Source organism: Lonchura striata, chromosome Z (assembly GCF_050655825.1).
Source record: "Lonchura striata isolate lonStrDom1 chromosome Z, ASM5065582v1, whole genome shotgun sequence".
Taxonomy (NCBI): Eukaryota; Metazoa; Chordata; class Aves; order Passeriformes; family Estrildidae; genus Lonchura; species Lonchura striata.
This window is the reverse complement of record NC_140740.1, coordinates 33,758,966-33,782,788: the sequence shown is the minus strand read 5'-3', so window position 1 is coordinate 33,782,788 and position 23,823 is coordinate 33,758,966. Positions and strand designations below refer to the sequence as shown.

The 23,823-nt window shown below is 43.3% G+C and overlaps 2 long non-coding RNA genes across 2 annotated transcripts; both read left to right on the top strand.

Annotated features, from left to right (window-relative positions):
* The first annotated feature begins 653 nt into the window (after window positions 1-653).
* On the top strand, window positions 654-7,987 carry LOC144248258 (uncharacterized). Its single transcript, XR_014951584.1, has 2 exons — window positions 654-761; window positions 2,817-7,987. It is a non-coding gene; the product is annotated as an uncharacterized LOC144248258 (long non-coding RNA).
* Window positions 7,988-8,096: 109 nt separating this feature from the next.
* LOC144248274 (uncharacterized) lies at window positions 8,097-15,610 on the top strand. Its single transcript, XR_013341665.2, has 2 exons — window positions 8,097-15,048; window positions 15,205-15,610. It is a non-coding gene; the product is annotated as an uncharacterized LOC144248274 (long non-coding RNA).
* Window positions 15,611-23,823: the final 8,213 nt, after the last annotated feature.

Here is a 23,823-nt window from a genome sequence, read left to right as displayed (position 1 = left end):
TGGACCTGGCCCCTGAGGTGGTTCTGATGTGCCTTAGCTGAACACTGTCTCTATTGTTTAAGACCTTATCTCTTAATTTTGCTGTATAAAACTGTATCTGGGCAATAGCCCGAGGCCTTTGGTCCCTGCAATGCTTCAGGCAATACAATCTCTCTGGACAAGCATACCATTGGCCTCTCTTGGTCTCTTTATCTCGAATCCTAGCGGCGACTGAGGCAACGCCGCAGCTCGTACCGTGCTAACCCAGCCACTGCCTGGTAAGCCCAGGGCAGCGGGACTGCGGCAAACCCCGGCCCCGAGAGGGGACAGCTAGCCGGAGGGTCCTGGGGGGCCGGGGAGGGGCGGGGGACAGCAGCAAGTGACCCCCGAGAGCAAAGTGGCAGTCGAGAGAGAAGCAACAAGTGGCCCACCAACGTTGGGCTTTGCATTGGTCTGAGCAAGCGAGCCCCAGCCGTCGTGGACAGTGCACTGGCTAGGAGCTTTTCCAGACACTTTGCAGTGTCACCACGAGCAACAAAGCGGAGAGCGGTGCGGATAAGCTGCCACGCATGCTGTTGGCTCTGCGGGGAGAAGCTCTGGGATCACGCTGGTGGTGAGCCATTTGCCTCTCCACACAGCCCAGCGGGACTGTTGCCGTGGGAACAGATGCAGATTTCTTTCCGGTGAGGTCTCCACGGGTCAGACGGCACCTCCCTACACCCGGGAGACCACCCGTGGGTTCGAGAACTGTTGCTGCAGTGGTGTCTAAAGGACGGCGGTGGGTGAGTCTCGGTTTCTGGGGGCAGGGGCCCGGCCAGGAGACATTGGCTCCTGTGTGCCCGTGGGGGGGACACGCCAGTGCGCAGGCGTGACGGGAGTCTCTGTAGTAGCTTTAGAACTTTGGGTTTTGCTGCATTAAGTGGTTGAGATTTTGCTGTGAAGCCAGCCATGGGTGTTAGGCTGACTAAACAGCAGAAAGAGATTTATAAACAAGTTCAGGAGCCCCTGCAGAGTGCAGGTGTCAAATTTCCTAAGAGCCTTGTGAAAGAGTTTGTCAGATGGTTATCAGTAAATGTTCTGGAGGTAACAGAGCAAGAAGTGAGAGAAAGACGATTTTGGAAGCGTGTGGGTGCAGTGCTGAGTGAAAGGACAAAGGCAGGAGATCCCTCAGTGAAAGAAGGTTTTATGAGAATGTTTTTGTTCGTTTACGATGTTGTGAAAGAGAGTGCAGACACTCAGGGCACCCGGGGAGCAGAAAAGAGCCCCGTCGCGTCCCCTGTGTCCCCCCGTGTCCCCTGCGGTGAGAAAACTAACCGTGCAGATGTAGATTTAGTTTCTAACCCTTCTCCGCCTCCTGCTTTTGCTCCCGCAGCTGAAAATCCATGCTTTGCACCCCCCATCCCCCCCGTGCAGCCCCCACAAGATGGAGGCGACTACGCAGTGCTCCCTGTGCTCCCTGTGCCAGCCCAGAACACGCCCCCAGCCCTCGCATTCCTCCCTCTGCCTGTCCCTGATCCCAACCCCTCCTCCCTTGTGGTGATCCAGCTCCTGGTCCAGCCCTCAGCTCCTCCCCTCGCAGTTGCATCACCACTCCCTGCCCCTGTCCCTGCCCCGCTCCATGCGGCCCCGCCGGCTGTGGCCACTCCCACACAAGCCGGCCCTTCTCCCTCTCCCTCTCCCGGTCTCCCTGGCAACGGCAGCGCCCAGGCTGTCAGCATGGGGAACCGGGAAGTGGTCAGAGACACCGACCCTGCGTTCTTGGCCCCTGTGATTTATAATACCAGGGGACAGAACGCCAAATGGGAGCCCCTTTTGTATGATAGTATTAGGGAACTTTGCAAAACGAAGCGTGAGTTTGGGGAAAGAAGTGAATTTTTTAAGAGCATTTTAAAAGCTACTCTATGCTCCAAGACATTTGTCCCCGCTGATTTGAGACGTCTTTTCAGTTGCTTGCTCCCTCAGTCTGAGTTTAGATTGTGGGAAAGAACGTGGAAAAGACTTGCAGCAGATCTCCTCCCAGAGATTTTGCAGAGTCCAAGCCTTTCCACAGATATAGAGGATGAGGAAATCACTTTAGAACATCTAGTGGGTGAAGGTGATTGGAGCCAAGCTGAAAAGAAAGCAGCAGGCATTCCCAGGGCAGTGTTGGACCTGTCCAGGGATGCAGCAGAACGTGCATTTTTTAATATGCCTTCTAAAGAACCTATTGTCTCTTACATCGCCTTGAAGCAGTCTGTTTCTGAACCATTCATGGATTTTGTGGATCGAGTGCGAGCCTCTGGAAAAAAGGGTGCAAAATCCAGAGCTCCAAGACCAACTTACATTAGAACTTGTCACCACAAATGCAAATGAAGTCTGTCAGAGAATCATCCTATCTCTTCCATCATCGCCTCCCCCCACACTCGATCAGCTCATCGAGGAGTGCACCTGGAAGGCTTCATTAATGACACAGGACCCAGTGATAAAACCGCGGGGAAAAGTGGTTGCAGAGGCAACCGTAACCCCGAAAACACCAAGGGCTGCCAAGCCTCCTGCACCCAAACACCGATGCTATTTCTGTAACCAAGAGGGACATTTCATAGGCCAGTGCCCCCTGCGGGGGACAGGGCCTTCAAAAGAGGGAAAGTGGGAGCGGGAGGGATCTCCAGTCAGCAAAAAAACTGATTGGGGAGCGCGGTCCTATCCCGCGTGACGACAAAAATGGGGTGGGCCAAAACGTTGTGGCCAGAGCTGCTGTCCACCACATTGTACCTAGTGTCAGCAGCCAAGCTTACACCACTGATAAAACTGAACCTTATCGGTTGAGACTCACTAAACCTGTTCATTTTTCTAATCAGGACTGGCACTTCATCACGGCTACAGCAGAGCTTCTGCCCCGCATTCGGGACTGCGAGACTCGTAGACGAAATGATCTGCTAAACTGCAAGTACCTTGTCATTGGGGACACAAAGTACACCCCGAAGGAGATAGAAATTCCTCCTGGAATCGTTTAGCTTGATCCCAGGACCTTCTATCTCATGGCACGCTGTGTCCACCCTCCTCTCTTCCTGGCGGAGGGACAGATCATTGCACAGGTCATTCCAGTGCCCCATCTTGTGTGCTATGACCATGCCCTCTCAGTCTTTTACACCGAGACCCTAGGAGAAGAGAAACCCCTTGTGTGGTGTGGCCTCCAGAGTGAGGGCCATTCTGTTCGCCTTCAGGGGATGATGGACACAGGGGCAGATGTGACAGTCATTCCTTCTCAAAAATGGCCAAGGCAATGTGAGTTGGAAAATGTAGGCCACCCAGCTGTAGGAGTGGGAGGCCCAAAAGTGGCACAAGAATCCAAAAATGTGGTCCAAATCAAGGGACCAAATGGGCAATTAGCATTGCTATGCCCATTTGTTCTGGACTCAAAATTCACCCTCTGGGGAAGAGATGCCATGTCCCAATGGGGGGCAAAGTTAGAGTTTCCAGGCCCCCAGGATTTTTAGGTGCGGCCACTGAGAAGCGCCCTACCCAAAATCTTAAGTGGCTGACAGATACACCCATCTGGGTAGACCAGTGGCCGCTGACTACAGAAAAAGCGAGTGCGCTCTCTCAAATTGTAAAAGAGGAATTGGCAAAGGGACACATAGTAGAAACCCAAAGCCCTTGGAATTCTCCAGTGTTCGTTATTAAGAAACTGGGGAAAGACAAGTGGCGGCTCCTCCACAATCTGAGAAAAATTAATAATGTCATTGAGGACATGGGATCTCTTCAACCTGAAATGCCTTCCCCATCGATGCTTCCCCAAAACTGGAAATTGGCAGTGCTTGATATCAAAGACTGCTTCTTTCAAATTCCCCTACACCCAGATGATGCATCATGCTTTGTCTTCTCTGAGCCCTCTCTTAATAGAGCGGCACCCATGAAACGCTACCATTGGACGGTCCTTCCTCAGGGGCTCAAATGCTCTCCCACCATCTGTCAGTGGTATGTGGCCAGAATTCTGTCCCCAGTCCGTGCCAAGTGGAAAGATTGCATTTTGTATCACTATATGGATGATGTCCTTGTCTGTGCCAACAGTGACAACGTACTTGCAGAGGCAGTGGAGGACACTATCTCAGCCTTGTCGGTGGCTGGATTTGAGTTGCAGAAGGAAAAAGTGCAGCACCTACCTGGAAGTATCTGGGCCTTGAAATTGGTAACAGAACCATCACACCCCAGAGACCCATGATAAATGATAGTCCAAAATCATTAAGAGACCTCCACCAGCTCTGTGGATCTCTAAATTGGATCAGACCCTGGTTAGGACTCACCACGGGGGAGTTGTCTCCCATCTTCAATTTATTGAGGTGCGGGGAAGACTTAGACTCCCCGAGGGCCCTAACCCAGGAGGCCAAGGCTGCTTTGGAGAAAATTCAGTCCACCCTAGCAGACAGACAGGCTCACAGGTGTCGTGAGGGCCTGCCCTTCCGATTCATCATTCTTGGTAAGTTGCCACACCTCCATGGATTGATTTTTCAATGAGACACAGAACAACGAGATCCCCTCTTAATTATAGAGTGGGTGTTCCTTGGTCACCAGTTGTCCAAAAGTATCACCATGCCACAAGAGTTGATGGCCCAGCTGATCATGAGAGCCAGAGCTCGTTTGCAGGTGTTGGCGGGGTGTGACTTCGCATGCATTCATCTCCCTGTCAGAATATCCTCAGGGAGACTCTCTAAGGAAATACTCGAGCACCTGTTTCAGACCAATGAAAGCTTGCAATTCTCCTTAGACAGTTTTACTGGACAAATTCTCATCAACCATCCAGGCCACAGATTGTTTGAAGTGCAGTTTCATTTAATTCCAATAAGTATCCAGAGCAGTGAACCACTAAAAGCACTGACAGTTTTCACAGATGCGTCGGGAGGGTCCCACAAATCTGTGATCACATGGAAAGACCCCCAGACTCAGCAGTGGGAAGCTGATGTAAAAGTTGTAGAGGGCTCCCCACAGGTCACTGAGCTGGACGCTGTTGTCAGGGCCTTTGAGAAGTTTTCAGAACCAATTAATCTAGTTACAGATTCAGCATATGTAGCAGGTGTGGTGTCCAGGGCAGAGCACGCAGTGCTCAAAGAGGTTTCCAACCCAGTGATATTCAGTTTGCTCTCAAAACTAATCCATCTAGTTTCACACCGAGAGCAGCCTTTTTTTGTAATGCATATGAGATCACACACCGATCTTCCTGGTTTTATAGCAGAAGGTAACCGTAGGGCAGATGCACTGGCCGCCCCTCTGCAGCTGGTTGGCCAACCAAACATCCTCGAGCAGGCCAAGGTGAGCCATAAATTGTTCCACCAAAATGCCCCAGGACTGGTCCGCCAATTCCAACTGCGGCGTGACCAGGCCAAGGCAATTGTGGCTGCTTGCCCCAGTGTCAGGAGTCCACTCTACCAACAGTAAGTTCAGGAGTGAACCCCAGGGGACTCCTCAGTTGTGAAGTGTTGCAAACTGGCATCACACATATACAGGAATTCGGGAGGTTCCAACATGTACATGTTTCAGTAGATACTTTCTCCGGAGCAGTCTTTGCCTCAGCCCACATGGGACAGAAAACTGCAGATGCCAAAAAACATCTTATGCAGGCATTTGCAGCCTTGGGGGTCCCCACTACCATCAAAACAGATAATGGCCCAGCCTATATTTCCAGAGCGTTTTGTGAGTTTTTACAAGAGTGGGGGGTGAACCATCAGACAGGAATTGCACACTCCCCCACCGGCCAGGCTGTGATAGAAAGAACACATCAGACCCTAAAAAAGGTCCTCCTTCGCCAGTGGGGAGATATTCAGGCCATGTCTCCGCAAATGAGGCTCTGCAAAGCCCTTTTCACCATTAACTTCCTAAATTGTTCTTTTGATAGGCCTGAACCTCCAGTCCTGCGTCATTTTAAACAACATCAGCAGCTCAGACCCAAAGAGAGACCTCCAGTGTTAATTAGGGATCCAGACTCTGGAGAAATCCAGGGTCCCCACCAGCTTATCACTTGGGGAAGAGGGTATGCGTGTGTGTCCACACCCTCCGGACTCAGGTGGATTCCTAAGAAGTGGGCCAGACCATATACTGCTGAACAGGGAGTGAGTCGACCACAGAGTAACCCCCCTGATGCTCAGGGGAATCCCACAGAGAATGCAATTGCGTCAAACACAAAACGCCACAAGGAAGGAGGAGACCCCTAATTCCTATTTTTCCTTTATACTGGCAGAGCAAATTGTATCTTTTTCAGAGTTAGTTCACTTTGTTGTATGATTTTATCTTTCTTTCAGACTAGCAGAATGTCAATTTCCACATTCCTGCTCATTGCTTGGTTCCAGGGAATGGCCATCTACCCTTCCACGGTGGGTGCATGGATTGTTCCACAGCCCAAGAAAAATGTGTGGGTCACGCTAGCCCAAGCCTTGCAACAGGATCATATGTGTTTGTCCACTGCCTCAGCAGAAAATCCGATGTCCACAGGTTTAATAGGGGTTCCATGTAAGGAGGATGAGTTCCCAATTGATCTGGTCCGTTTGCAAAAGCAGGTGAACGAAAATAAAATACCTAAAGGTGCAGGACAAGTTAAAGCACAAGTGTGAAATCCCCTCATTTTGTGGCAAGGGTGGGTTTCACATTTGCCCACTGCTGAGGGGGAGCCCCAGGAATTAGAACTCCTAGGCTCTGCAAAAGCTGAATTTTGCATTCAATTTGATTTTTCCCCAACCAAAGAAGTAAATCTATATGAGCATGTCAAACAGTACAAGGTAGAATTCAGAGCAGGTCAATGGTGCACAGCTGTCTACAAGCTGAAATTTATATCCACCACTGATTTCCATCCACGCAAGCTGGACAAGGGAATGTTTCTTATCTGTGGGGACAGAGCGTACCCAGGAATCCCCTCTTGTCTTATTGGAGGTCCATGCACTCTTGGGCATCTGACCCTTGCTTCCCCCAACATGACCCAAATTCCAATTGGGCAAGCAAAAGGTGGGAAAAAAATTACTAAGCGGAGTGCAAGTCAATTTGATGAACATTGTGATGCAGAAATCTATCATTGGGCAAAATCCAAAAGAGTTGCCGTCTCGGTGTTTTTACCATGGGTTGCGGCAGCCAAAGCATTGAGTGAATTAGGCAATCTAGAATGCTGGGTGACAAAGCAGGCAAATTTAACATCAGCAGCCCTGAGTGACCTTCTAGAAGACGAGGAAATAACCAGAAAGGCTACCCTCCAGAACAGGGCAGCTATTGATTTCCTGCTGTTGGCACATGGTCATGGATGTAAAGAATTTGATGGGTTGTGTTGTTTTGATCTGTCATCTAAAGGTCAGAGTGTCCACTCGTCCATTCAGGAAATGAGAAGCCTCATTGGGAATGTGAAGCAAGAAAATGAGGATTGGTTTAAAAATCTGTTCAAAGACTGGGACCTTTCTGGGTGGGCAGTGTCTCTTTTAAAAGACATCTTTTACTTTCTAGTTGCATTGTTTTTAGTTCTGTTAGCATTTGGGATTCTGAAGCGGATCGTCTCCAAGGTCATCACCTCAAAGCCGAAGGCTTCCGCGCCGGTTTTCATTGCTGCTGCTGCCACGGAAAGCGATTGGTGGGAAGATGACAAGCAGAAAGACACTGTAGTTTAAGAGCCACAGTTTACCTTTTCCCAAGGCACTGTTCTTCTTTATAAGTAAAGAAGAGGGAATTGTTGTTATCAGCTGGCATGGTAGCGTGGAGGAAGGTTTTAGAAAGGCCTTGGGAATGGTAAACTGAGGTAAAAGATACATTTATGTATGCTCCACTGTTTCGGGAAAGTCCCGCTTCAGCATTCCTCTGTAAACCCCCATCTCCCCACCCCTGAGCAGTTCCCATTGGACCTGGCCCCTGGGCTGGTTCTGATGTGCCCAGGCTGGACACTGTCTCTTTTGTTTAAGACCTTATCTCTTAATTTTGCTGTATAAAATTGTATCTGGGCAATAGCCCGGGGCCTTTGGTCCCTGCAACGCTTCAGGCAATACAATCTATCTGGACAAGCATACCATTGGTCTCTCTTGGTCTCTTTATCTCGAATCCTAGCGGCGACTGAGGCAACGCCGCAGCTCGGACCGTGCTAACCCAGACGCTGCCTGGTAAGCCCAGGGCAGCGGGACCGCGGAAAACCCTGGCCCTGGAGGGGACAGCTATCTGGAGGGTCCCGGGGGGCCGGGGAGGGGCGGGAGACAGCAGCAAGTGACGCCCGAGAGCAAAGTGGCGGTCGAAAGAGAAGCACCTTTTTTTTTTGTTTTGTTTTGTTTTGTTTTTTTTTTTTGTCTTGTCTGATCTTCTGGGGAAAAAGAATTTTTTTTTTTTTACACAGATATTATTCCTGTGAGGAATAAACATCAGAAAAAAAAAATCCATATTAAATAGTTCAATTTAACTTGAACATTCACAGAATTACCTTTATTATTCCAGCTGGTTTTCTTGTTGAAAGGAAGTTCTCTTTGTGAATAAGACTGACACAACTCATCCCTTTATACCAGTTCTAACCTAATAAGTCAAATATTTTCACACCTCCTCCTCAAGTTTTCCACATAGATTTTTTTATCATGACAATAAAATCTAGTGTGGAACCAGTGTCATATCTGGAAGCAAAACTGAATGGGGAGACTTGTCTGTAATTCCACACTTCAGGGAAGGCTAACTGCATGTGTTCTGAAGGCGGGGACAAGGAGATGTACCTTCTCCCATTCACACTTTAGTGCAGTTCTCAATAACATTACCATGTTACCTACCTTGTTATTTAAATGCTTCCTCCCATAATTATTATCAGGCTTCATTTATGGATCTCTAAATACTGGAAAATAGCAAGGTTGCATATGTTGCTGGAAAGATGATGTCACAAGTCTAGCTCAAAAATCTTGGGAATATGAGTCTAATATTTTAGGAAATGCAGAGTGGTGGTGTGATTTCTGCAGGCAGTAGGAAAAACTTGATATCATCAAGCCATGAATTCTTGAACTTCAGCAGTTTGGCCTTCACTGTGCATGAAAACTGCTTTGTCTAGACAGAACATGATAATGTAGAGACACATTTCCTCTGTGAGGCCTGTGATTTAACAAAGAAGCTTGTTTGATGCATTTTCTCAATTTGTGCCTGCATTGCACAATTTCAGTTTTTCTTTCTTACAGAAATAAAGGAGTGCAAACATTTTAGGGATGCATTCTGCCTTTCAGTAAGTCAGAAAACCCAATAAAGTTCTATTACAGTCATATAAATTGCAGTTATGAATCTAAAGAAAACCAGGAGCAGTCCGAGAGGAGCACTGATTCTTGGAGAGGAGAAGAGCATCAAAGTTAACGTGTGCTGTTTGGGATGCAGCTGAGCATGCCGAGAGGGGTCAGGAAACCCGAATTTGATGACAATGAGTGGAATCCTTGAGTGAAGGAGGACCATGGTGGGTCAGTGTTTCTTCAGAGAACTTGTATAAGGAAGACATTTACAGTGGGGCTTTGAAGGGTCACTTGGATTGAATTGGCTTGGCCAGCCAGTAGGAAATTACACTGTTTCTTCTCTTTCGACCTCCACTTTGCTCTCGGGGGTTACTCGCCGCTGTCCCCTGCCCCTCCCCGGCCCCCCGGGACCCTCCAGCTAGCTGTCCCCTCCAGGGCCAGGGTTTTCCGCAGTCCCACTGCCCTTGGCTTACCAGGCAGCATCTGGGTTAGCACGGTCCGAGCTGCGGCGTTGCCTCAGTCACCGATAGGATTCGAGATAAAGGGACCAAGAGAGACCAATGGTATGCTTGTCCAGAGAGATTGTATTGCCTGAACCATAGCAGGGACCAAAGGCCCCGGGCTATTGCCCAGATACAGTTTTATACAGCAAAATTAAGAGATAAGGTCTAAACAATGAGGATATTGTCCAGCTAAGGCACATCAGAACCACCCCAGGGGCCAGGTCCAATAGGAACTGCTCAGGGGTGGGGAGAAGGGGGTCTACAGAGGAATGCTGAAGTGGGACTTTCCCGAAACAGTGGAGCATACATAAATGTATCTTTTACCTCAGTTTACCATTCCCAAAGCCTTTTTAAAACAATGGGGCATACATGAATGCATCCTTTTCCTCAGTTTACCATTCCCAAGGCCTTTCTAAAACCTTCCTCCACGCTACCTTCTACTGAGGAAAGCAGCATCTCCCCTGCTTTCCTATCCCACCATGTTCACTCATGGTATGACTGATACTGTTGCTGGAAGAGACCAAAGTGATAGTTTGCAAACAACAAAGTATTGTGGGTGCATTTATTGTTTCACAGAACATTTTTTCATAGTGCATGTAGGCAACACTTGTGGTTTTCTGTGCTTCGAAACAGCTGTGAAGGTTTCTACTGTGACAATAACGTCATTGAGTTACAAAAGGCCTTAATCTGCACTGTGTCTTTGTTGAAACCAAGAAAGCCCTTGCTCTGGAGTCTGAGTCGTCACAATTGAACCTTACTTAAATATAAAGTGCCTGACAGCTTTACCCCAACACTTTTGAAGCAGAATTGTGTTCTAATCAACAATTACCTTTACCTTCAAATAACTGTCTCATGCTTGAAAAATCTTTTCATAATAATAAGCCAAATTAATACAGATAAATTAAATATTTTTTAAATAAAGTAATTTATGAGGTCAATAAAAGTATTGTTGATAATTTGAACATACTTCACAAAATGAAGCAATATGGGATAGGCTACCTTAAACTGGCAGATTTTTCATTATGATAAAGAGACATTGCTTTGTTAGAAAGCATAGGAAAGACATATAGTGAACCTAAAAAAATATCCAAAATTATATGAAAATTTCCAAAAGCCTGGACTTCACCTATAAAGGCCTCCTTTCTTGAAAGTAGGCGTATTGTTAACATTTCATGAAGATTTTTTGGCCAATATGGCTTATATTATTTTAGTTGGCCTAAGTCAAATGCGCAAACTTTGGTACTGGTCACAAAGACAGTAAAAATTATAGTTCATAGGAACACAGAGGGATTGTATTTTCTCTTTAGAGATTCCTTGTTGATTATATTTCAAAGGCAGGTTTTTTTTTAATACATGCCAGTGATTTCATCTGTCTAGAGCTGTCTGAACTTCAAACAGATTTGGGAAATGCAGTAGATAAAAGGAATTTATGAAAAATAAATTATGTCACAAAAATGGCAGAATTCTTTACCCAAAAGAAGGGTCTTCTAAAGGAAAGAATGGAAGGAATAACTTTTTCCCTCCTTATTGATAATGAAGAAATTGAGAAGTAAATATATGCCTCTTAATAAATAATTTAAATTAGAGGGTTATGATAATAATTTTCAAATAACATATGCAAATCCATCCACTTATTTCTTATTTTTATGAAAATAGATATACTTTCTTATTTGATTGTGTGTTTTCAATGTTTACTACTTTAGGTTTTTCTATCCTGGAAATGGTCACATCTTCAAAACTAATGTGTATCTCTCTAACTTTCTCTAATTATATGAATAGAAAGGCATAAGGAACCTTGAAGAGGCACTGGCATCTTGTGCAATGTTCATTGTTTATGATTAGAGAAAACTCTTGTAGCAGGAGCTTGTCAGCATGGAGGGCATCCTGTGCAGTTGTGTACCCTGCTCTCAGACAAAACAGGAAGCAGAAAATATCATCCCAAGTGATAGCCTTCTCACTAATCCCCTGGGAAAGCAGAGATGCAAATATCCTTTCTGCAAGGTCTGATACTTGTGCCTGAACCTGGCTTCATAGGGAGGTGGAGATGCCAGAGCCCAGGCGCGGGAACCTTGATAAGTAGTGCAAGGAGCAGCCCTTCCCATGGACACAAGTGCAAGCATGTGATGCATTCTTCTGGCAGTAAAGTAGGTGCTTGTAGCACTTATCAAAGAGTTGGCACAAAAATATTTTATGATCTTAGTAAAGATTGCTCAGAGGTAATAAAATTCTTGAGGGTCTTTGTTTTAATCTCTCACTAATAAGGTTAAAATTAAAAGTATCTTTGTTAATTAATGAATTAATTGACAGCACTGAAAAGACCATGGGATTAAAATTAAACATAATTTTAGTTTATTTTGGGGTAGGAGTAAATTTATGTAAAAACATGGCAATGTGGGGCAAGAATTCATCTTTCAGAGCAACATAAAAACAATTAATTTCTTGAGCTTACTGTAAGGGAGAATATCTATCAACTAGACCATTCCAAGTTAATTTGATTTCATATTACTAGAAGTTCATTGCTCAAGGCTATGCATACCAGGAAATTGTTTCTTCAACATTATGGCAGGCTGTCTGGAAGGAGGAAGGGACAAAAAACACTGCACAACAGAAAAACTGCTCTGTGCAGGTGTGATTCTCCAGTAATTTTACACCACTTTCAACCACTCCCTAGATTTCCTCCTTTAACCTCTGAATATTCAGGCAGAGTGAGAGGTTGTAGGAGAATGCTGACACTGACATTCTGCTGGATCCATCCTGACTCAATGTGGCCATTCTGCTATCTCTCCCTGTTCGTTTGACATGGTTGACTTGTGATTTCTTGGTTATGACTTGTTTGTCCACTAGGCTCCTTATTGTGGAAAATTTCCTTTCAAGTGACATCTACATCCATGAAGATACATTTAAATCTGCTTTTGGTAAAGTAGATGGTGAAGGAAACAGACAGGTAGAATTGCTATGTTATTGAAAAAGACATGTATTTTTAGTGAGAGGCAGTACTTCAAATGCCTTTTTACTGACAGGATTAAAATGTGACATTTGTCCTTTGCCTTTGTCACACTGGTTCAGCTGGTTTTCAATGCTGTTAAAAAAAATAAATTGAAAACGTGCTAGTCTTATCTTCCAGTACCATTGACAGGTATCTGCTAAACTACTAAAGTGGATACAAATGAATAAATCTCATGCATATTTGTCCAGCACCAAACAATTTGTTTGTTATCACACTACTTTGGGGAAAGTGAAAGGATAAGAAATTTCATAATTTCCCTATGACAGAAAGGCAGAACTCTTTCTCTCTATGCTCACTTGATTATAAGTAATGAGTCCAGGATGACTTCTGTCACCCCAGAATTAGAAAGGTGTGTGGTGCACCTCAGTGAAGCATGTGAGAATACTGCCACATGGCTCAGCCTTGTCCCACAAACCCAAAATCACTAAGAGAGCTTTGGGATCTGGAAACACTTAAAAAGCAGTGAATCTCCAGTCTTCACTCTAATCCAGTCCAAGTTGTTGATTTTCATTCTCTTTTTTCAACAGTTCTTGTCCTCAAGGTTGTAGTCAACTTTCTTTGTGAGGTGGGAGATCTGTTATTTCCTAAATGAGAACCTATACCTCTGCATTAAATTGATGTAGTGTAGGATGTAAGAAGTTGTGACCCTTTATAATAGTTTTTTTTCCATTTGCTTCACTGAAATTTCAATGATGGCATTTTGAGGTTTTCCTTCATGTTTTTACCTCAGAGATTGACATGTAAGGATTATGAAATTAGAAAAACTCTGGTTAGATCAAAACAGATGGGAAATAAGTACTTTAAGTACTTAAAGTTCTCCCAGTCAACATATATATGTTGTACATGAGCACAGTATCACTGAATTATAGCACAAGATCAATGTAATTTACACTTACATAAGTTTGTTTTTCCTTGCTTGTACTCATTCCATCCTAGCATAAAATAAGTCTTTGTACATTTTTAAATAAAGGTACTTCTGACACCTTTCTTATCAAATCATTCTACACTTTTCTCTTTCAAGCTTGACATGCCATTAAATTAATGTGCAAAGATTTTAAAAGCCTCAAAACTTCTTTTACACATTTCTCAGTGGTATAATGTAAAATTGGCTTTTTAAAAGTGAGATACTCTTATCACATGCTTTAATTCTCTATCTTTAAAGGGTGCAATGTTTCTTCTTTTAATCTGTCCTAGTGACTGCTTCACTCATTAGTTGCTGTGTCTGTTGATGGAAATGTATAGCCACTGTAACCATGAAAATTCAACATTCATCCTCCTGGCTGAGGATATGTTTGTTTTGAAGCTGAAGCTAAGCTGTTCTTCATTCATACAATATTTACATGGAGCTAATTATGGATACCATGAATTTTGTAGCTTTAATAATATTCTTGACTATCACACCTACAATTTGATAATTTCTTGGGTTTTTTTTTACTAAAAAAGTTTTCTTCTGCATTCAAAAAGTTATACCTAATATGCCCTAAAGAAATCCAGTATTAATAAGTGTATTGAATCTAATAAAAAATCCATACATATGAGGTTTCTTATGGGAAAAGATTAGAAATTCTGAAAAGAAACCTCCAACAACCTTTGTCACCCTTTCTTTTCAGAAAATTGTATGAGAAACAGAGATGACTTTCTAAGCCTTTGTCGTGGTTTGACACGGAAAGAGAATTTTTTCCGGAAGGAAGAGGTCAATTTAGATATTGACCAATTGAAAGTAGACACGCCTCTGAGAACACAGAGGGGTTGAAAGCAGAATTCCCAGGGGAACTCGCTCTCTTTGGTTCCGGTCAGCGTGCAGTGCAGACCTCCCCTGCCCAGCCACAAGCTGGGTGGGGGAGGGGAAGCCCCCATGGCCTGAGAAAGGTAGGCCGAAAGCCCCAAGGGTGGTGAAAGGACTGGAACCGGTCTGGCCCCTGCAGATGGAAGGGTGGAAGAAATCTGGGATGTCTCCATTTCTCCCCCCAGAGTTCCTCTCCCGAGAGGGAGAGAGAAAGCCGCAAGGAAGGAGGAGCGAGGGGAGCTGCTGCAAGGTGCCCAGTTGTGTGGGAGTTGCTGGATGTCCGGGCATCGAGCCATCCTGGGAGTTCGGACTTTTAACCCTCCCTTGAGAAATGAAAGCTTTGTGAATTTTCTTTTCCCCTCCTCAGTTTGAAAGAGAGGAAGAGGGACACCTTGGACCCTGGGATGTTGGAAGGAGGAATTCTGGATGGGAGGGGGACAAGGAGTGGCTTTTGGCTGGACTTTTCCGTGTTAGCCACAACCTGAACCAAATCTTCTCCATCAAGAGGGACTGTGTTTTGGGAGGATGCCAGTGAGTCAAGAGACCTGCTTCAGCTGAAAAAAAGACAAAAGTGGAGTGAACAGAGAAAAGGTTAGGGGGTTTGTGGTGGCGCCCACTTGCCCTGGAAAGGAAAGAGAAGAGAAGAAGATCTCTGTTCTTGAGCCCTCGGCCCCAGGGGAAAATGGGGGGGGGACTGTGGTCCCAAACAATGAAAAACTGAACTGTTGTTTTCTCCCCTCTTGGCAGGGCATCCTTGAAAGGAAAAATCCTAAAGGCAGTCTGACCATCCATGCATTGGTGGTGAGAGCACTGTGCATGGAAAGGAGAAGGGTCACCATGGCAAACTTTTTCTCCGGGCGGTGCCATGTATGACATGGAAACACAGGATGTGGCAGCTGTGTTTTCTTGGGGGGTCTGTGGCACAGGGGAGACTCTGTTCCCTTGATGGACTGAGTATCGGTTGTTTGGAGGGTGGAAACCTGATTGGGGTCCAGATTGTGTCTCACTGTGGTTTGTTGGAGTTGGGTGGTGGTGGGGGGAGGAATGGTTTGCAAGGTTTTCATTTGGATCTTTGTGTGGTTTTTTTTCCCTTCTTTAGTTTTCTCTTTTCCTTTGTAGTGGTAGTTTAATAAAGTTTTTTTCCTGTTATTAAGCTTGGGCCTGCTTTGCTCTATTCTAGATTCCACTTCACAGCATTCAAGGTAGGGATCACATTTTCATGGGGGCACTGGCATTGTGCCAGTGTCAAACCATGACAGCCTTTGAGCTTATGTGCTGTTGGATAAGATGTTGGAAATGGCAGAAGTTACAATTTCCAGCAGATACAGCCAGGCCATAGCATGTTATTGGCTTTAGAATGAGTAGGTGTAATTAGGTGTTGGCTCTTGAGTGAAGCATCAGGGTTACAAGCAACCCTTCTGGGCTAATGTAGTACTACTCCTGCTGGTGTAAGTAAAATCATCAGAACATTCACAAAAGTGAAACTTGCTCTGTGCACAGAGATGCATCCAGAAACGAATAAATTGTTGAGACTGTTTTTTAAATCCTGGCACAATACAGTAACTATATACAGTAACTATAGCTATTGAAGAGTGTAATTTTGTTTAAATGATGGCTCCCAAATCTCTCCAGGGACATTTCCCCATGCAAATACACTGTAGCAAACATATCTAGAAGCCATCTTTGATTGTCTAGGTAGGTGCAGTAGCCTCATCAGACTGGAAACATTTAGTTGATCATCATAACAAAAAACACTCTAAAATACAAAACTGCATTTGTACAGCATTAGGAAATGTAAGGGTTTGAAATATCCCATTTTTTTTCCTTTAGGATTTTTCACAGTATTTATCAGAGTGACTTTTCACTCTACAGTCTTCTACATACATACATACAGTCTTCTACAGATTTACCCCAAGTGACAAAAACACACAATTGGTCATAAGATGTCTATTTTCCTGTGAAAGGAAATACAATGCACAACAATTTGCCTTCAATCACAGTGACAAAATGTATAGTCTCCTGCTAATACTCAATATTACAGTGATGACAACTGTTATAGAGTAATGTTTCCTTCATCTCCATTTCTTTCTGAGGATGAGGCAGAAATAGTTTGGTTAGTTTCTTGGTCTACTGTTTTACCTTTTTTTTTTTAATGTACTTGTGTTTATACTTAAGTGGATGTGTTCATAATTTCCTGAGATAAAACTAATTTAGAGAAATTTATTTGGTGTTTAACTATCTAGTTTATTGTTTATTTTTTACTTTTTCAAGGGTAATCCCTCCAGCAAAGAGCTGGTCTGTGTGAAATTTCTGTCTGTAGCAGTGAGGCTTCTTTTCAAAGATGTTTTTACCTACTGCAGCATAAACTGGGGACGAGCAAGGAGCAAGACCATAATTCATAAGAAAGGTGTGTGAAATACACCTTCTTTTGTGAAAAAGTTGATTATGCCCTGGCTAACTCCTCAGAGAGATAAACACCCAAAAGATAGTTCTGAGCCTTCTCCAAAAACTCTGAATAGGTGCTATCAGCCTTGGAGTAAAGTTTCATGAGGAACAGATCCCTGCCACTACATGCCATTGGACTTAGAACTAAATCATTCTTCAATAAACTTATTTTCTTCTTCAACACTGATAAACAGGGTCTATGCCATTCATCTGAGCAATTTTTCTTGACTCCTCTGATTCAGATCAGTCAACATTAGGACAAGTCTAGTCTCATTTTTGTAGAATAAAAGGTTATGATTTTCAATACTGCATTAGAAGTATAGTTCAAAAAAGACACCCCAGAATGTATATCCTGTTCTGTTTCTCACCTGAGGAAGATTTTAGGTAACCAAAAGAGTGTTTAATTTTCCTAAACTAAAGTAGTTTGTCTATTCAGATAAACACTTATTGTCCGCACACCTCACCTGCTAGTCTTGTTCTAGCTGCAAGTCAAGGATTCTTTTAGGCTCTGTTTTGATACAACCTTATTTTTCCTGGAACCAACAAATGCTTCTGTTTCCTGGAACCAAAAAATGCTTCTGTTTTCTGGAACCAACATGTGCTTTTACTTTAGCCTTGAAATGCATTCTTAAAATTTATTCCCATTCTGAAAGGGTTAATGTGTAGGATGTAAATTATCCACAAACTGGTCATCAAATTCTTAATTCGATTACTTTTGTCACAAGCTGATTTTCATTTTGACATTTTCATAAGTCATAGGAACCATTACTTTTCTGATGGTCTTACAATGTATGTAGCGTATTATTAACAAAGATCATAGTAATTAGTAATTAAATAATAGTAGATTAGTAATAAAGCTGTCTAAGCTGAGTTCTTGCTTCCCACTCTTTTTGGATAGGTGTGGATTTGCATTATGGTGATCTTGAAAGTCATGAAAAGAATCTGGAACCAGATTTGATTTCTTAGGGCAAGGCTGTCTGCAGATGAGGCTCTTGGGTGTTCACAGTGATAGGATGATTACAGAGAGCTTGCTATGGCTTGATAGACCTGGAATTTTTCCAGTAAGGCATCAGCCATTGTCATGGTTTGATATAGAAGAGAATTTTTCAGGAAGTGGGTAGTCAAAACAATCAGTGTCAAGTTTGGATATTGGCACCTGGAGTGATCACTGAAGGCTGGACATGCCTCTGAGAACACAGGGGGTTAAAAAGCAAGAACTCCCAGTGAATGCTCTCTTTGGTTCCAGTCATCAATCATCAGAGAGGGCAGACCTCCCCTCCCCAGCCACGGGCTGGGTGGGGGAGGGGAAGCCATGCAGCCAGGCTGAGGTAGGCCAAAGGATAGAGGGTCTGGAACTGAGCCAGCTCCTGCAGTTGGAAAGGTGGAGGAAGTCTGAGATGTCTTTGTTCCCCACCAACCTAGATGGAAAGAGACAGAGAGCCTGAAGACACCTGGAAGTTTGCCAGCAGAAGAGAAGGAGAAGCAGGGGGAGGCTGTGGGAGATAGAGTCCTGGGCCAAGATTTCATCCATCCAGGGAGTCCAGGACTTTTAACCCTTTCCTGGGGAATGAAGGCTTTGTGAAATATTACTCCTCCTTGATTTGAAAGGAAAGAGAGACAGCCTGGGACCAGAGATGTTAGGAAGAGAAGGTTGGGGGAGATGATGGAATGGCTTTTGGCTGGACTCTTCTTGTTAGCCATAGACTAAACCAATTTCTCCTTCAAGAGAGAGACTGCATTTTAGGGGGATGTATGGTGAGCCAAGAAACTCCTCCAGCAACTACCAGCACAGGAATGAACAGAGAAAAGCTGAGGAGGGTGTGATGATGCCCTCTGTCTTCAGGAAGATGAAGATCTCTCTTTTCACTCTTGGCCCCAGGGGAGGAGGAAAATGGGGGTGTACTGTGGCCCCAAAATGAGACACTGGAATGTTGTTTCTTTTGGTCCTTGGCAAAATATCCTTAAAGAAGCCTATGAGCAGTCTGTCCATGCATGGTGGTGAGAGCACTGTGACATGGAGAGTGTCACACTGGCAGATTTTCTTTGGGCATGTGTGACATGGAAACACAAGAAGTGGCAATTGTGTTTCCTGGGGGTCTGTGGTGCAAGGGAGACTCCTCTCTCCCTTGGACTGAGTATTGATTATTTTGAAGGGTGATGACTTGATTAAGGGTCCAAGTTGTCTCTCACTGTGGTTTGTTGGAGTTGAGGTGAGGCAAGGAGGAATGTTTTGGAAGGTTTTAATTCTGGATTTAGTGTGTGTGTCTTTTATAGTAGTAGTAGTTTAATAAACTTTTTTCCTTTGTTATTCCTTTGTTATTAAGCTTTGGAAGCACGGGTTGGAGGAGAGAGTTTTCCACCATACCGAACCCCTGAACCAGGCCTGGGTTCCGTCATGCAACATGTGTTCACAACTGATTCGTAAGCAGTTGCTGTAGGCACAATTGGATCTGGAGGAGTGGGAAACAGTCAGCCAACCAGAGAGAAGTAGAGAGAATGGATTTTTTGTAGAACTTCAGTAAGGCTTCACTACCTGAACAGAATTAGTAGTCTAATAACAATTGGTCTTATAATAGTTGAGGAAATTACAGAGGGAGACTGGTAACCACTTGCTTTTTCCCTCCAACATTTTTATTTGTGCAGCTACAGCTGGCTTTCTATAGACAGGCATCTTCCTAATCATACTTGTTGGAGAGAGGCACAGAAATAATGTGTTCCTCAGAGATTTGCCTCACTTTGTGTTCTCTCGTTGTGGCATCATTAAAATCACTAGTAAAGTCCTTCTGAATTTGGGGTACTACTTAGATATAGCTTTTCACTGAAGAGGAAATCAGAAAAGAGAAACACAAAAATAATCCACATCCAGTGTAGAATTTTCCTTCGGGGAAGTCTCAAGTAATTGCATGTTATATGTGTCTCTCTCCAGCCAGTTATAGGCATTCACTCAGCTGCTGGTGTCTAAATTTGTCAGGTTTCTAATGTAATACATACATCTGTTCCTGCATGACTCCAAAACCACAGCTGGTTTTGATCAGACTCCTATAAAAAGGAAATTTCAATTAGCAGTGATCCAAACATATTCTGGAAGTATATTTTTATGGCTGCTTGACAAATAGCACTCTTTGTTCATGAGGGTGTGTGTAACACTCTCAAATGCAAGGCAGGCAGAACTGTGGTTCATCACCACAAGCACAGTACTTGGTTGCAGAGGTCACATTCTGCCAAAACTAGAGGAATTAGCTAGCCAGATTGAATTAGAGGTTGAAACACATTAATTTATGCTACATAAATGTTATTGTGGCCCTGTGGGCAAGTACTTAGGTCATATGCTGTATGACCTATTTGTACCAAGAGGGCTTTCCAGCTGTAAATCAGTTTTGAAGCACAGTTTTGCAAAGTATTCATGGCTCTGCACTGTGCTTTCCTCTGTCTACACTGATTCTGTCTCTTGGCACACTGATTGTTCACCATTCTGCATGTGCTTTACAGGATTTCCTGCAAGAGGAGTGGATCAGCAGTCAGAGCAGAGCAGAGGCTGAGTCTAGTAGAGAAGTTGAGCCCTGGCCAGTCACCAATGACCATTGTGGGCAGCTGTGGATTTGTGTCTCCAGGCATGTGGCAGCAGGCAGGGCTGCTAGAGTTGGTGAAGCTGTGTGGTAAATGGAAACCTTGGTATCTCAGGCACATGTAAAACCCAGCTCTTGACAAGGTTGTTTCTCTTCTGGGAGAGGAGGAGAATTAGATAACTTTTGACCACATTATTTCAGAATGAGAAAAAGTAGAAGTGTTTTCTCGCTTCAACTTATGGTAACTGAGGACACATGCCAAGAAAGAGTTATGCATAAAGATAGTGTTTTAACTTGTTTTTATGTGTTTGGATATGTCTCTGCCAAAAATCTGACAGAACCTCATTGTTGCAGCTTTTCCATCATGAAGCCACTGACTGCACCCAGCAAACATTTCATAAATAATGAAGTAATTGGGGGCAGTTAATGTCTGACCGTGTCAGCAGCTGCATATAGCACACTCTACTTTTCAGCAAACCAGGTAAATGCTACAGCAGTGTGAGAAGGGAAGCAGTGTTGGTCTCCACAGGGGAATGGGGCAATGGTCTTTTTAAACAAGCATATTTCACTCAGACCACTAATTCCATCCTTCTTCTCTTCTTTTTATTTTATGGCGTTTTTTTTGTGTTATGACTGCCTTTGCACAAAGAATTGTTTGTTTTTCTTTTCATTTTTGTTCTGCTCACAAGCAGATCCACTCCCCAGCACCACTGTTACTGTGATACTGAATCACACTGCACATACATCTTCCCCCACTTCAACACATCTCCTCTTGTTTTTAAATGTAATACAGTCAGAACCTTTTTTGTGTATCTCCAATGCTGCTGTTCCCAAGGACACAACAACCCTGTTTCAGATTCCAGACTGCAACATTTTTTACTCAGGCTTCCTGGATTCTGGGCTTGTTGATTTAGGAATCTTGGACATTAATCATGTGGTGTAAATGACATTTTTCTTCATGCTGAATATTTCAACAGGATCATAAAATGAATGTTTTTATAACTTTAAATATTCATAAAATTATGCTAAAATAGTTAAGGGGATGTGAAATAGATGGAGATTTAAAAGCATAAATATTTAATATTTTAATAGCTTTTCATATTTTTTTCCATGAACCTAGTGCTGTTACTATACATCTGTTATTTGAATAGGGAAACTATTATTCTTTTAAGTGTTTTCTATTATAAATGAAGTAATTTACTTTACTTATTTGCAATTTTGTTTTGCTTAGCTTATGAAAAAGAAAAAATATTGAGGTCTGAGAACTACCAGCCCTGCTTGTTTGAGTGCAGCTCTCCATTCACCCTGCTGCTGAAACACACCTGGGTTGACTGCTTTTAGTGCAAGATTGCATTTACCATTACAGGAATGCAAAAGGGCTATTAAAACTCCCAGAGTGTAATTTTTATGCATAAATACCTTTTTCTAGAAAATAAGTAAATTATCATCTGAAGTGAGGTTGATTTTCAACCATGATGAATCCACATGTTTTCCATTAAACCTGTCTTCTGAAAACTCACCACAGGGGAAAAAAAAATCTTTATCAGTGACTAAAGAAATTGTTGTGCTACTTATATGAATTTTTCCTCTTTTATTTTTTTCCTTTTCAAATGTATCTTGCTTCTTTGTGTGAGACTAGAACCTCTGCATGTAGCGTGGGGTGGCAATGATTATGTGTTTCCTAAGAAATTGTTTCATCAGTAGAAGCAGTAGACTAGATGTTTGCTATGTTTCATTAATTGGGTTAAGGAAGTATGGATATTTATGACAATTATTTGGGAAGATGTGTAAAAAGATAGCCAGGCAAACCTCTATCATCAACTTACACCTCACAGAAGCCAAATGGTTGAACAAGTCTATTAAACAAGATATACGCCTGTCTGGAGAGCTGTTAAATCATGAATCTCTACACAGTACCTAAGGCAAGTGTGTTAAGAAAGATGTTTTGTAGTAGATTTCTGTTCTATTAAGGATGGACATAAAGTAGAATAATTTAAAATGTGTCAATAACTCAAGGTAAAAATGTTTAATGCAAGAAGCAACATCTTAACATGTAGTCAATCATACCCAGTGGTAACTAGTAGGTGGAATCTTACTCATGGGATCAGAAATAATTTTTTGGATAGATTACATGGAAGGTTTTCAGCAAAAATATCCCACCATGGTTTGTTATTGTGATGTCTCTCTGGAATCCAGATTTCAGCTTTAAAAATGGAAATTATAATTATTTTATGCACCTTTTCGTAGAAGGGAGAGGGAAAACTTGACTTTATTTTCAGCTGGATGAATCTATAGTGTAGAGACATTTTCACATTTTGTTATTGGAAGGGAATGCACAATTCTTCACCTCTTCAGGGCATACGTGCTTTTGGATGTGGTCTCTACAATGCAGTGCACTGACAAGTAAGTGGTGATGGCAGTTTAACAGGTAGTTTAATGGATTCTGACAACTTGCCTCATGCTTCTCTGTCACTGATGGGGTCACACTCCCCCAGCCCCATCTTCAGCCCCAAAACATGCATGGCTGACTGATGGGTAGACACGATGTGTGCTACAGTCTGTTTCTGATGGTACATTCCAATTTGTGAACAAACAGCATTAATTCAGCCCAAACTCTCCTCTTTCAGGTACATTGCATCCATGGCAGAGGTTTCTCCAAATCCCTGCTGTTGAGCAGGACTATGGAGTGTACCTGCTTTGGACTGGCAGGTGCGCACCAGTGAGAGCATGTAATGTGTGCCAGGCCTCGGGAGTGCCTTCTGAACAGTAAACACAGAGAAGGAAGTATGTATGTATGTATGTATGTATACATAATTCAACAGATAGGTTTTACTGATTATCTCCAGAGGATTAAATCAGTTAGCCCGTTATGTTCCCCTCTTCAGAATCAATCTTTTCCACCTCCTGGCTGTAATATGTGCCGTGGCACTCTCTTCTGCTGTATTTGCTCTGTGTTCTTCCTGATGCTTTTCATGGATATTACTTGAATGAGAAGGGAAAGACAGGCCAAGTTACAGGCTAAAAATGAGTGTGGAAAAAAGGAAGAAGGCTATGCTAATGGTTATACTTGGATTGTCTAGAGACATGGCAGAAACTTTAATTAAATGCTCTATATTTAGCAATTTTTGGCAGTTTTCATTGATTTATTATGTGTTATATCTGGTCTTGATTTACTGCATTGCATTTATACTACTGTTTTGTTTTTGTCACTTTTGTGCTGCATATTACTCATTAATTCTTTAGTTTTCAGTTTTTGAGTTACATTGTGGAAAATACACACTCTACAACTTGAAACTAAGTGTTTCAATATAAAAGTAAATCACTCCAAGATTTACACAAACCACTGGTTTAGCAA